The 14,368-nt window shown below is 46.9% G+C and overlaps 1 pseudogene; it reads right to left on the bottom strand.

Moving 5' to 3' along the window:
- Positions 1-11,097: 11,097 nt before the first annotated feature.
- Positions 11,098-12,496, bottom strand: LOC135895411 (zinc finger protein 410-like; annotated as a pseudogene).
- Positions 12,497-14,368: the final 1,872 nt, after the last annotated feature.

Genomic DNA, 14,368 nt, shown 5'->3' with positions numbered 1-14,368 from the left:
TTGGAAATGTTTTACTAGATTTTCAAAATTTTAACAAATTTTATAAATGGTCTAAAAATGTTAGCCAGCTTTATAGCTGGTCAAAAAAGCCCAAACAATTTTATAAAACTATGTATTGATTTTTTTTTATGGAGGTTAAAAATAGAATTTTTGATGAAAAGTTTTCTTGAAAAAATATAGAACATTTTGACCAAATTTTGATCTAGATTTAGGCTTGAAGTTGAAAATTGGTTACTCACTTATTGATTGGAGGAAGTGGGACAGGTAAACTCCAGAGTCCCACTTTGGGACTCATAGGTCCCTATTTTAGAGGTTAAGAGAGGTTATTCTGCAAATATCTATCTATCTATCTATCTATCTATCTATCCTTTCACTTTTGCCTAGCATTGTCATCACAACTGTTAGAAGGCTGCCCCTGTAATTTCATTGAGAAGTAAAAACAATGTGTCTTTTCAGACTTTACATGCAAAATTCCTGCTTTGCTGATTTTCCTATTACTCCAAATATGTCAGAAGAGATGTGACTCCAGCTTTAAAAGCATTAATGTTACTTTGGCGTCTACACTTTATTTTTATTTATTTATTTTAAAGAAACATATAATTTGAGTAAATGAAACTATGCACTTAGGCCCCTTGGGAAGGAGAAAAGTGTTCTTTACCGCAATTGTTTATTACTTGTGTAGGGAGGTAATTTTACATAAGTATTTGCCTCTATCGTCATTTCAGATTAATGACATGGGAACTGTGCAGCTATGCTAACAAATCTGTGATTTTTTTGTTTGTTTTTTGATAAATTGTAGACTCCAAAGTTTCTTTGGTGGGAGATAGATTGAAGACTAAAAAACTAAACACTTGAACAATGTTTATTAATTTAAAAACTATTTTTTATCTTTGAAACAAATAAAAGGAACAGGGGGAGGGAGAAAGCAAAACTAATACTTACCAGTAACTTAAATCTGCTTTTAGCCAGTCTTGAATTGCCAAATGTTGGTTTAAACTAAAACCAATGGCACCAGTTATTGTTAACCAGAATTATACTCCATAGAGTACATTAACAAATACAAGAGTTTCAGGGAAAGATCTATTAGATACAAGACTTTAAAAATATGTTAAATCAAGAAAATGAAACATGTTAAACAATACAGACATCTGTATTACCACCCAGCATACAGTAATTCTGCTTTATTTTCCTTGAGGTTTCAAACTTGATACAGTATATTTTATGTGGCCCAAATAAAGGGTTTCAGTATTTAACTATTACAATGATTCTTTTGTTTTCTAGAACTAAACTAAATTACTTTCCTGGCGTTCATTCAGTGAGGTGTGGCTTTGTAGAACCCCTAACCTTAAATCTAAAAAAGTGGCAGAATTAGAACAGAATTATAAGTATGTCTCTCTATCGACATTTTAATATTTTATCCAAAACTCAGTGAAAGGCAAACCTTATGTGAGACACAGACAATAAATGAAGTATACAATGGAAAGCGTACAAAGTATTGATGGGTACATCTGGGCCAAATTCTGGTAGGACATTGCACATAAGGTATAGGGACCAACATATTTTCTCATGGTGTCAAGTAACAGAGGGGTAGCCGTGTTAGTCTGAATCTGTAAAAAGCAACAGAGGGTCCTGTGGCACCTTTAAGACTAACAGAAGTATTGGAGCATAAGCTTTTGTGGGTGAATGCCCACTTCATCAGACGCAAGTCATGGAAATTTCCAGAGGCAGGTATAAATCAGTATGGAGATAACGAGGTTAGTTCAATCAGGGAGGGTGAGGTGCTCTGCTAGCAGTTGAGGTGTGAACACCAAGGGAGGAGAAACTGCTTCTGTAGTTGGATAGCCATTCACAGTCTTTGTTTAATCCTGATCTGATGGTGTCAAATTTGCAAATGAACTGGAGCTCAGCAGTTTCTTTTTGGAGTCTGGTCCTGAAGTTTTTTTGCTGTAAGATGGCTACCTTTACATCTGCTATTGTGTGGCCAGGGAGATTGAAGTGTTCTCCTACAGCTTTTTGTATATTGCCATTCCTGATATCTGACTTGTGTCCATTTATCCTCTTGCGTAGTGACTGTCCAGTTTGGCCAATGTACATAGCAGAGGGGCATTGCTGGCACATGATGGCATATATAACATTGGTGGACGTGCAGGTGAATGAGCTGGATCATTGTCCAGGATGGGTTGTAGATCACTGATGATGCGTTGGAGAGGTTTTATCAAGGCACTGCATTTACCCGTATGGAATGGAAATCTATCAACCTCATGAAGAAACTTGCACAAATACAGACAGATATCATCTTCCTTTCCAAATGCAAATGGATGGACATCATACCAAATGGACTGAAGGTGAAAAATCCATTGCTATCTACATACTGCACAGACCACAGTTAGAGATTATGCCATACACTATCAAAGAAACTGAGGAACCACCTGATCAGCATCCTATACAGCAAACAGAAAAACATCAAAAAAGAGCTCTCCAACCTGGAGACTTTCATAAATAACCAACCCTCCACACAAATGGACTTTACTAAAATAAGACAGGAGATCTACATTACACACTTCACCTCTCTACAAAGGAAAAAGGACCGTAAGCTGTCTAAAATCCTACCTGCCACATGGGGCCACAACAGGGGTACCCCTAACTCACCCAGCAATATCGTCAATTTATCCAGCTACACACTCAACCCAGCAGAAGTGTCTGTCCTATCTCGGGGACTCTCTTTTTGCTCCAGCACCCCCGCAGAACTGTATCATGTTCGTGGTGATCTGGAAGCCTACTTTCGCCGCCTCCGACTCAAAGAATACTTTCAAGATAACACTGAACAGCGCACTGATACACAGATACCCTCCCACCAACAACACAGGAAGAAGAACTCCACATGGATTCCTCCTGAGGGTCGAAATGACAGTCTGGACCTATACATAGAATGCTTCCGCCGACGTGCACAGGCAGAAATTGTGGGAAAACAACATTGCTTGCCTCATAACCTAAGTCGTGCAGAACGCAATGCCATCCACAGCCTCAGAAACCACCCTGACATTAGCATCAAAGAGGCTGATAAAGGAGGTGCTATTGTCATCATGAACAGGTCTGACTACCAGAAGGAGGCTGCCAGACAACTCTCCAATACCAAATTCTACAGGCCACTTTCCTCAGATCCCACTGAGGAATACACTAAGAAACTGCACCATCTACTCAGGACACTCCCTACACTAACACAGGAACAAATCAACATACCCTTAGAGCCCCGACCGGGGTTATTCTATCTACTACCCAAGATCCACAAACCTGGAAATCCTGGACACCCCATCATCTCGGGCATTGGCATTCTCACTGAAGGACTGTCTGGATATGTGGACTCCCTACTCAGACCCTACGCCACCAGCACTCTCCGTGACACCACTGATTTCCTGAGAAAACTACAATGCATTGGTGACCTCCCAGAAAACACCATCCTAGCCACCATGGATGTAGATGTTCTCTACACAAACATGCCACACACAGATGGAATACAAGCTGTCAGGAACAGTATCCCTGGTGATGACACAGCACAACTTGTTGCTGAGCTCTGTGACTTTATCCTCACGCACAATTATTTCAAATTTGGTGACAATATATACCTCCAGACCAGTGGCACCGCCATGGGCACCCGCATGGCCCCACAATATGCCAACATTTCTATGGCTGACCTGGAACAACGCTTCCTCAGCTCTCGTCCACTCACGCCCCTTCTCTACCTACGCTACATTGATGACATCTTCATCATCTGGACCCATGGGAAGGAGACCCTGGAAGAATTCCACCATGATTTCAACAGCTTCCACCCCACCATCAACCTCAGCCTGGACCAATCTACACGGGAGGTCCACTTCCTAGACACCACAGTACAAATAAGCGATGGCCACGTTAACACCACCCTTTATCGAAAACCCACCGACCGCTACGCCTACCTTCATGCCTCCAGCTTCCACCCCGGACACACCACATGATCCATCGTCTACAGCCAAGGGCTGAGGTACAACCGCATCTGCTCCAACCCCTCAGACAGAGACCAACACCTACAAGATCTTCACCAAGCATTCTGAAAACTACGATACCCACACAAGGAAATAAAGAAACAAATCAACAGAGCCAGACGTGTACCCAGAAGCCTCCTGCTACAAGACAGGCCCAAAAAAGAAACCAACAGAACTCCACTGGCCATCACCTACAGTCCCCAGCTTAAACCTTTCCAACACATCATTAGTGATCTACAGCCCATCCTGGACAATGATCCCTCACTTTCACAGACCTTGGGAGGCAGGCCAGTCCTCGCCCACAGACAACTTGCCAACCTTAAGCATATTCTCACCAGCAACCACGCACCGCACCATAACAACTCTAACTCAGGAACCAACCCATGCAACAAACCTCGATGCCAACTCTGCCCACATATCTACACCAGCAACACCATCACAGGACCTAACCAGATCAGCTACAACATCACCAGCTCATTCACCTGCACGTCCACCAATGTTATATATGCCATCATGTGCCAGCAATGCCCCTCTGCTATGTACACAGGGCCAGCTCCAGGCACCAGGCAACCAAGCACATGCTTGGGGCAGCACCTGGTAAGGGGCGGCCAATCTTCAGATGGCGGGGGGCAGCACGACGCGGCGTGGCATTCCGAGGGGGGGGCGGGGGCGCTCCAGCGGCGCGGCGCTCGGCGGGGGGGCGGCGCGGGGCGCGGCGCTCAGCGGGCGGGGCGGGCTCCGGCGGCGCGGCACTCAGCGGGCGGGGCGGCCCGGGGCGCGGTTCCGGCGGCACGGCACTCGGCGGGGGGGGGGGCTCGGCGGGGCGGCGCAATTTTTTGCTGCTTGGGGCAGCAAAAAAGTTAGAGCCGGCCCTCTATGTACATTGGCCAAACTGGACAGTCACTATGCAAGAGGATAAATGGACACAAGTCAGATATCAGGAATGGCAATATACAAAAAGCTGTAGGAGAACACTTCAATCTCCCTGGCCACACAATAGCAGATGTAAAGGTAGCCATCTTACAGCAAAAAAACTTCAGGACTAGACTCCAAAGAGAAACTGCTGAGCTCCAGTTCATTTGCAAATTTGACACCATCAGATCAGAATTAAACAAAGACTGTGAATGGCTATCCAACTACAGAAGCAGTTTCTCCTCCCTTGGTGTTCACACCTCAGCTACTAGCAGAGCACCTCACCCTCCCTGATTGAACTAACCTCATTATCTCCATACTGATTTATACCTGCCTCTGGAAATTTCCATGACTTGCGTCTGATGAAGTGGACATTCACCCACGAAAGCTTATGCTCCCAATACTTCTGTTAGTCTTAAAGGTGCCACAGGACCCTCTATTGATATTTTCTCATGTACTCCTTTGAACTGGCATTTGCCCCAAAGCACAACCTTTTCCCAATTATTCTTATTCCTGCCAGGAATAATCTGTTTGGGTGACATGTGCGTGGGATAGTCCCTGACCTGAATATTGGTGCCATTTAGTGAGAGCAGAATTACAGTCTTACTGAATATCTAATACACATTTTAGAAATGAAGAAATATGGGGCAAAGCAAGCAACAGAGCTGGCTCTGAGGTAATCCTCTAACTTTTGTCTGGCCTCAGACTCTGGGCAAGGTGGAACTCTAGGGAACATATTTTCATAAAGCAAGGAAGAGTGGTGGAGAAGCTCCTGCTCCTCAAGGAAGAGCCTCAGATTCTAGTTAAGGTCACCCTGGAAATAAACCTTCAAAACTTAGAAGGAAGAATGGGACTGCAATGCTTTGGTTTAGAATCCACAACATCCTAAATATTCTCCTCTAAGGCCTGGTCTACACTAGGCGTTTATGTCGAATTTAGCGCCATTACATCGAATTAACCCTGCACCCGTCCACACCACGAGGCTATTTAGTTAGACATAGAGGTCTCTTAAATTCGACTTCTGTACTCCTCCCCAACGAGGGGAGTAGCGCTAAATTCGACATGGCCATATTGAATTAGGCTTGGTGTGGATGGAAATCGACGCTAATAGCTCCGGGAGCTATCCCACAGTGCACCACTCTGTTGACGCTCTGGACAGCAGTCCGAGCTCGGATGCTCTGACCAGCCACACAGGAAAAGCCCCGGGAAAATTTGAATTCCTTTTCCTGTCTGGGCAGTTGGAATCTCATTTCCTGTTTGGACATCGTGGCGAGCTCAGCAGCACTGGCAACGACGCAGAGCTCTCCAGCAGAGATGGCCGTGCAATCCCAGAATAGAAAGAGGGCCCCAGCATGGACTGATAGGGAAGTCTTGGATCTGATCGCTGTGTGGGGCGATGAGTCCGTGCTTTCCGAGCTGCGCTCCAAAAGACGGAATGCAAAGATCTATGAGAAGATCTCTAAAGCCATGGCAGAGAGAGGATACAGCCGGGATGCAACGCAGTGCCACGTGAAAATCAAGGAGCTGAGACAAGGCTACCAGAAGACCAAAGAGGCAAATGGACGATCCGGATCCCAGCCCCACACATCCCGTTTCTACGAGGCACTGCATTCCATCCTAGGTGCGGCCGCCACCACTACCCCACCACTGACCGTGGACTCTGAGGATGGGATATTGTCCACGGCCGGTTCCTCGGACATGTTAGTGGACGGGGAAGATGAGGAAGGAGATGAGGAGGACGAGGCAGTCGACAGCGCTTACCAAGCTGATTTCCCCGACAGCCAGGATCTCTTCATCACCCTTACAGAGATCCCCTACCAACCGTCCCCAGCATTTAACCCGGACACAGATTCAGGGGAAGGATCAAGCAGTAAGTGTTTTAAATATCTAAACATTTATTTTTAACAGAACTGGAATATTAACAATAAGAACAATGTGTTTTTCATGATTTGTTTGCCCTGGGCGCTTAACTATTCAGTCCCAACTATTTAAAAAAAATCTAACAGTGTCCGGTTGTGCATGATTCTGCTGCCAAAGACGCTCCACTCTTTAGTCCCTGCCAGTGCAGCTATATTAAAATGCGGTCTATGTGTCCGGGGATAGAGCTGAAATCCTCCAGGGACATATCGAGGAAGCTCTCCTGGAGGTAATTGGAAAGCCTGTTCATCAGGTTCCTGGGGAGAGCGGCCTTAGTGGGTCCTCCGAAGTAGGAGACGTTTCCACGCCAGGAGATCCTCAAGTACTCCGGGATCATAGCCTTGCACAGCATGGCGGCATACGGCCCTGGTCTTTGCAGGCTTTCCCGAAGCATCCTTTCTTTATCGCTGTCTGAGATCCTCATTATTGTGATGTCGCTCATGATGACCTGCTTTGAATTAGGTAGGGGACTGTTAGTATTGGGACTGCTTGCCTGTTCCTTTACAGAACTGTAACCGGCGGTTTAGAGCCACGCGGTGGAGGCGGGAGAGGGGCATCATACAGGGATCTTTCCCTGGGACAGCCGCGAGGGGGTGGGACAGGGGCAGAGTTCATGCTTGGCCGACTGCTGGCAGCAGAGACTGGCATTGCTTTCAATGTGAAAGGAGGCCAGTGCTACTATTAAAGTTTTAAGCAGCCACAAGTCTACGGCTTACCATGTCTGCCTGCTACAGAAATTCTGGTGTCCTGCCCCGCTTCCCAGATTGGCAGTGCAAGACCCCAGGCACTGAAAGCGAGGTCCGAAAATTCGACCTTGTCCTGAGTGCGCATGTGATAGGTGCAGTGCATGGTCTTGTTCACAGAGAAAGACTATGTTCTTTGTTCACAACTACATTTATCTTTCGGAGGAATTCACTACCTTTTTCTCTTTCCCACAGCCACATCTGCAACTGTCTCCCAACCCAGTCTGGCATCACACTCCCAGAGGCTAGCGCACATTAGGCGGAGGAAGAAGAAGACGCGAGAGGACATGTTCTCAGAACTAATGGGCTGCTCCCGAGCCCAGGCAGCACAGCAGAACCAGTGGAGGGAGAATTTGTCCCAAATGCACCGAACACACATGGAACGTGAGGAGAGGTGGCGGCAGGAAGACCAGCAGGCGACTCAAACGCTGCTTGGACTTATGAGGGAGCAAACGGACACGCTCCGGCGCCTTGTTGATGTTCTGCAGGAACGGAGGCAGGAGGACAGAGCCCCGCTGCAGTCTATCAGTAACCGCCCTCCCCCGCCACCAAGTCCCATACCCCCCTCGCCCAAAGTCCAAAGAAGGAGGGGCGGCAGAGTCCGTGAAAACTCTCACTCCACCCCTGCAGACTGCTCAAGCACCAGAAGGCTGTCATTCCCCAAAATTTGAAAAGTCCTTTCCTTCCCGCCTCACACAAGCCCCCGTCCAAGTTTCACCCCCCAGTTTCATGTGTGGTTGTTAATAAAAAATACGTTTCTGTTCATTACTGTTTCCATCATGTTCTTTTGGAGGAGAGTCTGTCTGAAGGGGGGGAAGGGGCTTGGTAATTGGACAGGACAGTCACCTTTAGCAGGGTACAGAGGCGGGGGCAGGTCCAGCAGCAGGGCACATACACAGTGCAGTGACTAGTTACCCTGGTCAGTCTGGGAGGTGGTTTTCATGTTCTGTGTGTGTGTGTGGGGGGGTTGCTCTGTGACTTTGTGGCGGGGGAGGGCAGTTACAGATCTTATGCAGCGGTCCTTTTCCTGGATCAGCAGGGGATCTGTAACCCTCCTCCCCCTGCCATACAGTCACATAGCCCCCACATAAACGCAGTCCCGCTCAGGAGGGCTGGCAGGCTCTGTTGAAACAACCAGTCCACCATTGCGAATCCTGTCATTCCTGGAGTTTAGAAGCATCATTTGCATCAGTACACTACACCTGCTCGCCACCACAGTCTGCGTCCCAGGTTTAAAACATTCCCGCAAAAACAGTAATAAAGACAACGGTGTTCATTAACAAAATAAAACTGATTTTATTTTTTTGGAAGGGGGTGAAGGGGGTATGTAGCTGGATAGGATAGACAACATTAACCGGGTAAAGAAACGGGGGCAGGTTCAGCTTCTCTTTAAACAAACTTAAAAGTCACTGGTTACCCTGCTCACTGAAGAACCTAGCTTTCAAAGCCTCCCGGATGCACAGCGCGTCCCGCTGGGATCTTCTAATTGCCCGGCTGTCTGGCTGGGCGTAATCAGAAGCCAGGCTATTTGCCTCAACCTCCCACCCCGCCATAAAGGTCTCCCCCTTGCTCTCACAGAGATTGTGGAGCACACAGCAAGCTGCTATAACAATGGGGATATTGGTTTAGCTGAGATCACAGCGAGTCAGTAAGCTTCTCCATCTCCCCTTGAGACGGCCAAAAGCACACTCCACCACCATTCTGCACTTGCTCAGCCGGAAGTTGAAGAGTTCTTTTTCAGTGTCCAGGGCGCCAGTATAGGGCTTCATGAGCCAGGGCATTAGCGGGTAGGCTGGGTCCCCGAGGATCACTGTAGGCATCTCCACATCCCCAAGAGTTATTTTGTGGTCCGGGAAGTAAATACCTTCCTGCAGCCGTGTAAACAGACCAGAGTTCCTGAAGACGCGAGCGTCATGAACCTTGCCCGGCCATCCGACGTTGATGTTGGTAAAACGTCCCCTGTGGTCCACCAGTGCTTGCAGCACCATTGAAAAGTAGCCCTTTCGGTTGATGTACTGGCTGGCCTGGTGGTCCGGTCCCAGAATAGGGATGTGAGTTCCATCTATAGCCCCACCGCAGTTTGGGAATCCCATCGTGGCGAAGCCATCTATGATGACCTCCACGTTTCCCAGGGTCACTACCTTTGAGAGCAGTACCTTAATGATTGCGTTGGCTACTTGCATCACAACAACCCCCACGGTAGATTTGCCCACGCCAAAGTGGTTCGCGACTGACCGGTAGCTGTCTGGCGTTGCAAGCTTCCAGAGGGCTATGGCCACTCGCTTCTGGACAGTCAGGGCTGCTCGCATCCGGGTGTCATTGTGCTTCAGGGCAGGGGACAGCAACTCAAAGTTCAAGGAAAGTCCCCTTCCGCATGTGAAAGTTTCGCAGCCACTGGGATTCATCCCAGACCTGCAGCACTATGCGGTCCCACCAGTCCGTGCTTGTTTCCCGTGCCCAGAATCGCCGTTCCACAACATCCACATGACCCATTGCCACCGTGATGTCCTCGGCGCTGGGTCCCGTGCTTTCTGACAGGCCTGTGCTACTCTCAGACTTCAGGCCCTCACCGCGGTGCCGTAGCCTCCTCGCCTGGTTTATCTGCATCTGCCTCTGGGAAAGGTGGATGATAAGCTGCGAGGCGTTGACAACGGCCACAACTGCAGCGATGGTCGCAGCGGGATCCATGCTCGCAGTGCTGTGGCGTCCGCGCTGTCACTGACCAGAAAAGTGCGCGAACTGATTTCCCGCCGGCGCTTTCAGGGAGGGAGGGAGGGCGGTAGTGACGGACGGATGACGACAATTACCCAAAAGCACCCTAGACACATTTTTTTTACCCAGAAGGCATTGGCGGCTCGACCCAGAATTCCAATGGGCAACGGGGACTGCGGGAACTGTGGGATAGCTGCCCACAGTGCACCGCTTCCAATGTCGACGCTTTCCCCGTTAGTGTGGACTCACAAAGTCGAATTACTGTCCTTAGTGTGGACACACAAATTCGACTTTGCAATATCGATTCCACATATTCGATTTAAGTGAAATCGAACTACCCTCGTAGTGTAGACATACCCTAAGAAAAGCCCCTATTAGTTGCTTAAGCAATACTAATGCCTTGTAAGTGCTGGAGCTTGTGAACAAACTTCAGCTTCAGGTGAAAGTGGTTTGATGTTGCAGTGGTGGAAGTGCTGCATCCCTCCCGATGGCAGGTTTAGAAAGTCCCACTTGTCAGTCCAACGTGATTACTGCCGCCTGAATTTAGCTTCAGGAATCTGCTTCAGTAACCAGGAACTCTCATGTTCTACATCTCATCTCTCATTCTGGACTACAGTTTAGTTTTTGTTGCAGCAAGTCATGAAAAGTAAGCTGCCTGCACAGCATGTACTCAGGATTCAGGACCTGCATCTCTCCTTTAAGAGATCTGCATGCAGAAGTCTGTTCTCTATCTTTATATCCTGTGTCTTCTCTTACTATATCATTGGTTTCTTCTTGCTTTTGTAATTGTAGATTTACTGTAGTAAAGTAGACACCCCATAGGAGTGTCTCCCTGTTGACATGGTGACCAGGTGATGAGACTGTGACAAAACCACATCAGGTGCTGATTGGAGGGCACCTGGTGTTGCTTCATCAAGAACCTCCTCCTGTACTCCAATAATAGACTCAGTATCTGGCAGGTGCAGAGACTTCACGCCAAGACGAGGCTGAGAATTCATGGAGATCAGATTCTTACTATGCACAGCTGCTTCCTCCAGCAAACTGCTGCCCAGCAGCGACTCCGGTTGCTCTTGTTCTCTGCTTCCAGCAGCTCCAATTCTGGAGTGGTGCTTTCTCATATGCACATTTGGGCTACTACTCTGGGAAAATGTCTTCCCACAGATATGGCACTGATGGGGCTTCACTCCTGAGTGCACAACCAGGTGTTTCCGAAGGCTGGAGTATTCAGCAAAGGAACAATCACATCCTTGTACCTCATACAGGAAGGGCTTTTCCCCAGTGTGAATCCGTAGGTGCTACTTCAGATTCCCAGCGATTGTGAACTGCTTCCCACAGCCCACCTCAGTGCAGACAAATGGTTTCTCACCATGGTGAGTTAGCATGTGCACCTTCAGCCTTTGCAGGACACAGAAGCTTTTCCCACAGCCTTCTGCTGGGCAGGTGAAGGAACAATCATGCCTGTGAGTTTTTAAATGATATTTGAAGTGGGCTGGCCACACAAATGTCCGATCATAGCCCTCAATGGTGCATTCAGCTTCTTCTCTACGTGGGACAGGTGAGGGATGGGGCTCGAATCTTTTGGCTGCTCATCTCCCAAGCAAAGATGAACACTTTCACCATTATTGCTTGCTTTGGCGTCCTTGGTGAGCTGTGCTCGAGTGGCAGCAATCAAATTATCATGGGCCAATTCCTGCACTCATAGAAACCATGGGGTACTGCTGTCTGTGCTGTCATGGGAGAGAAAGTCATTCCCAGAATCCTCTGCTTCATCCTGAACGAACACCAGGTGCTCTGCTGGACAGCCCAGGCCTGCTCTTGTTAGGTTGAGGAGAATAAAGGAAGTGCTGTCACTGGGCTGGAGGTCTTGCAATAAACTGGAAGACTCTGGACTTGACAGGAGCTCAGGTGGTTTCTGTACGGTTTGTGCTCTTGTCTCCTCGCCGTCAGGGCCTAAATTTACCTGAAGGTTTCTCGAGACAGCAGAAAAACGAACATCTTTGTAGGAGTTAGTGTGACTTGGAAAATCTGGCAACATCAGTCTGTTGCACTGTGAGGTCTCAGTAACAGGAAGGAGGAGAGACAGGTGATGCCCTTAGGTTCTGATTCCACCAGCCCTCGCCCCAGTGGAATAGACGTGTTCTGAACAAACTGAACCAGCAGCTCTGGTTTGGATTCTAACTCATCCGATAACATTGATTCAAGTTTCCGATTCCTACAGCCGTTCTGGGCAAGGCACAAGTTTAGAATTCAGAGTGAACAGTCCCCTATGATTATTCTCATAGTCTCCTAGCTTTAAAGCAGTGCAGTCTTCCTGAAAGATGCTGTGCTAGGCAGATATTCAATTTAACAGGCATCTCGGAACCGCACGCAAGCCCCTTTGATTTAAATATAGTGCCTATATGTGCCCATTAGTGCTACTTTTACAACAGATGTGTGTATCTGCTCAGTGGGTATTGACAACATGGGCCCAGCGTTTAGTGTAGTGTTATCCTCAAATGATATGAGGTCCACACTGAGGGCTGATTGCATAAGACCAAAGAAAGGAACCTTGGGTGAGATTCTGGCACAGCACAAAACGTGCAACACAGAGAGGGGAAGCTAAGGTGGCTTTAAGTTCCCTGTGTTCACTCCCAATTCTGGGCTACTCAGGAGGCCAGAACAGCCCTTTTCATAATTTAGACCGCCTCTTCACTACCCCTTTACAACTCTCCCAGCCCCACAACCCTGGCATGCCCTCTACACTGGGATTTGCAAAGACTGTCCTCCTCAGCTCCTGCACTGGGAAATTCTTCCCTGGCTGCATCTGGGGCTTTTAGAGCCTTTTATCTCACTTTGGACCTTTTACCCAGCCTACAGGGACTGGCCCAGGGGTGAAAAATCTCATTCCTGGATTGTAACTGTAAACCCCAGGGTGGTAATAAATACAGAACATTCCAAACTGTTACATGAATACCTATGAGTAAGAAAACAAAAAATTGCAAAGTTGCTTAAGCTGTTGCTTAAACATGGCAAACCAGTTGTGGCATCTTTATGCTTGAACTGTACTATGGAATGCAGCATATTTCCCAGAGAAGTCAGTGTGGAGTGAGACACGCTGTAATTCCGTACCCACGCCCTTGAACACACCTTAAGCCTTCCCCTGCTGCTTGGAAGCACATTTGTTTTCTGTATTTTACACAGAAATATTAATGTGTGATGACTGCCAGTGCATGATAGATTCTGTAGTGCTTTAAAGCAAGATTAAACAACCTGGATGCATAAAATTAATTGAAACATTATGTTAATTATGTATTGACAAAATACTGTACTCTATTAATAATTTATCGTTGTTATAAAATAAACAGGCTTTAACACCCTTCTTTAAAAAGCTCTCAAAGCAAAAATAGGTTTTATAGGCTGGTTAGCAGCACTGAATTGCTGATTTGGGGCTTAATCCTCTAGTCTTTGCCTAGTCCTTGCAGAGGCAAAACTCCCATTGTCTTCACCAGAAATTTCAATTGCACGATTCCATGGTCCGTGAAGAACTTTCAATGTATTACCCAATAGCTAAGACATCTGCCTTGTGCACAGTTTAATATTCAAACATTTTTGCTTGCTATAAAATATGCACAGATTTTTCTAACCCTGAAGGATGTTACATGGTGATACCATACCAACTGATCCTATTTAGGAACTGGAAGGTTTTCCTATAAATAAAATATTCTAATAAAATGGAGTCAATACACTAACTATACAGGGCCAAGAGTTACATGCCTGGAACTTATATCAGGATCAGGCCCTTCATATGTAATCTTAAGCAAGCGCTTAATGTTATTAAACATCAGATTGATTAAATGAAGGCAGTAAAAACTGTAGTCAAAAGTAACTGTTATCAAGGTATAATTCTAAGATGCTTGTATAAAGTTAACTCAAGTTGTTAATTGAAGAGAAGCTATATGCTTTCAGAGAAACGTTCCAATAAACAAGAGTGAGCCTGTTAAATGAGTCATTTATGTACGGAAGGAACAACATGTCTATACTTAACAAAAATGAGACAGGAATGGAAGCCACACCAACCATTATGTA

The sequence above is a fragment of the Emys orbicularis genome, chromosome 1 (genome assembly GCF_028017835.1).
Source record: "Emys orbicularis isolate rEmyOrb1 chromosome 1, rEmyOrb1.hap1, whole genome shotgun sequence".
NCBI classification, from domain to species: Eukaryota; Metazoa; Chordata; order Testudines; family Emydidae; genus Emys; species Emys orbicularis.
This window is presented reverse-complemented; position numbering and strand designations above follow the sequence as displayed.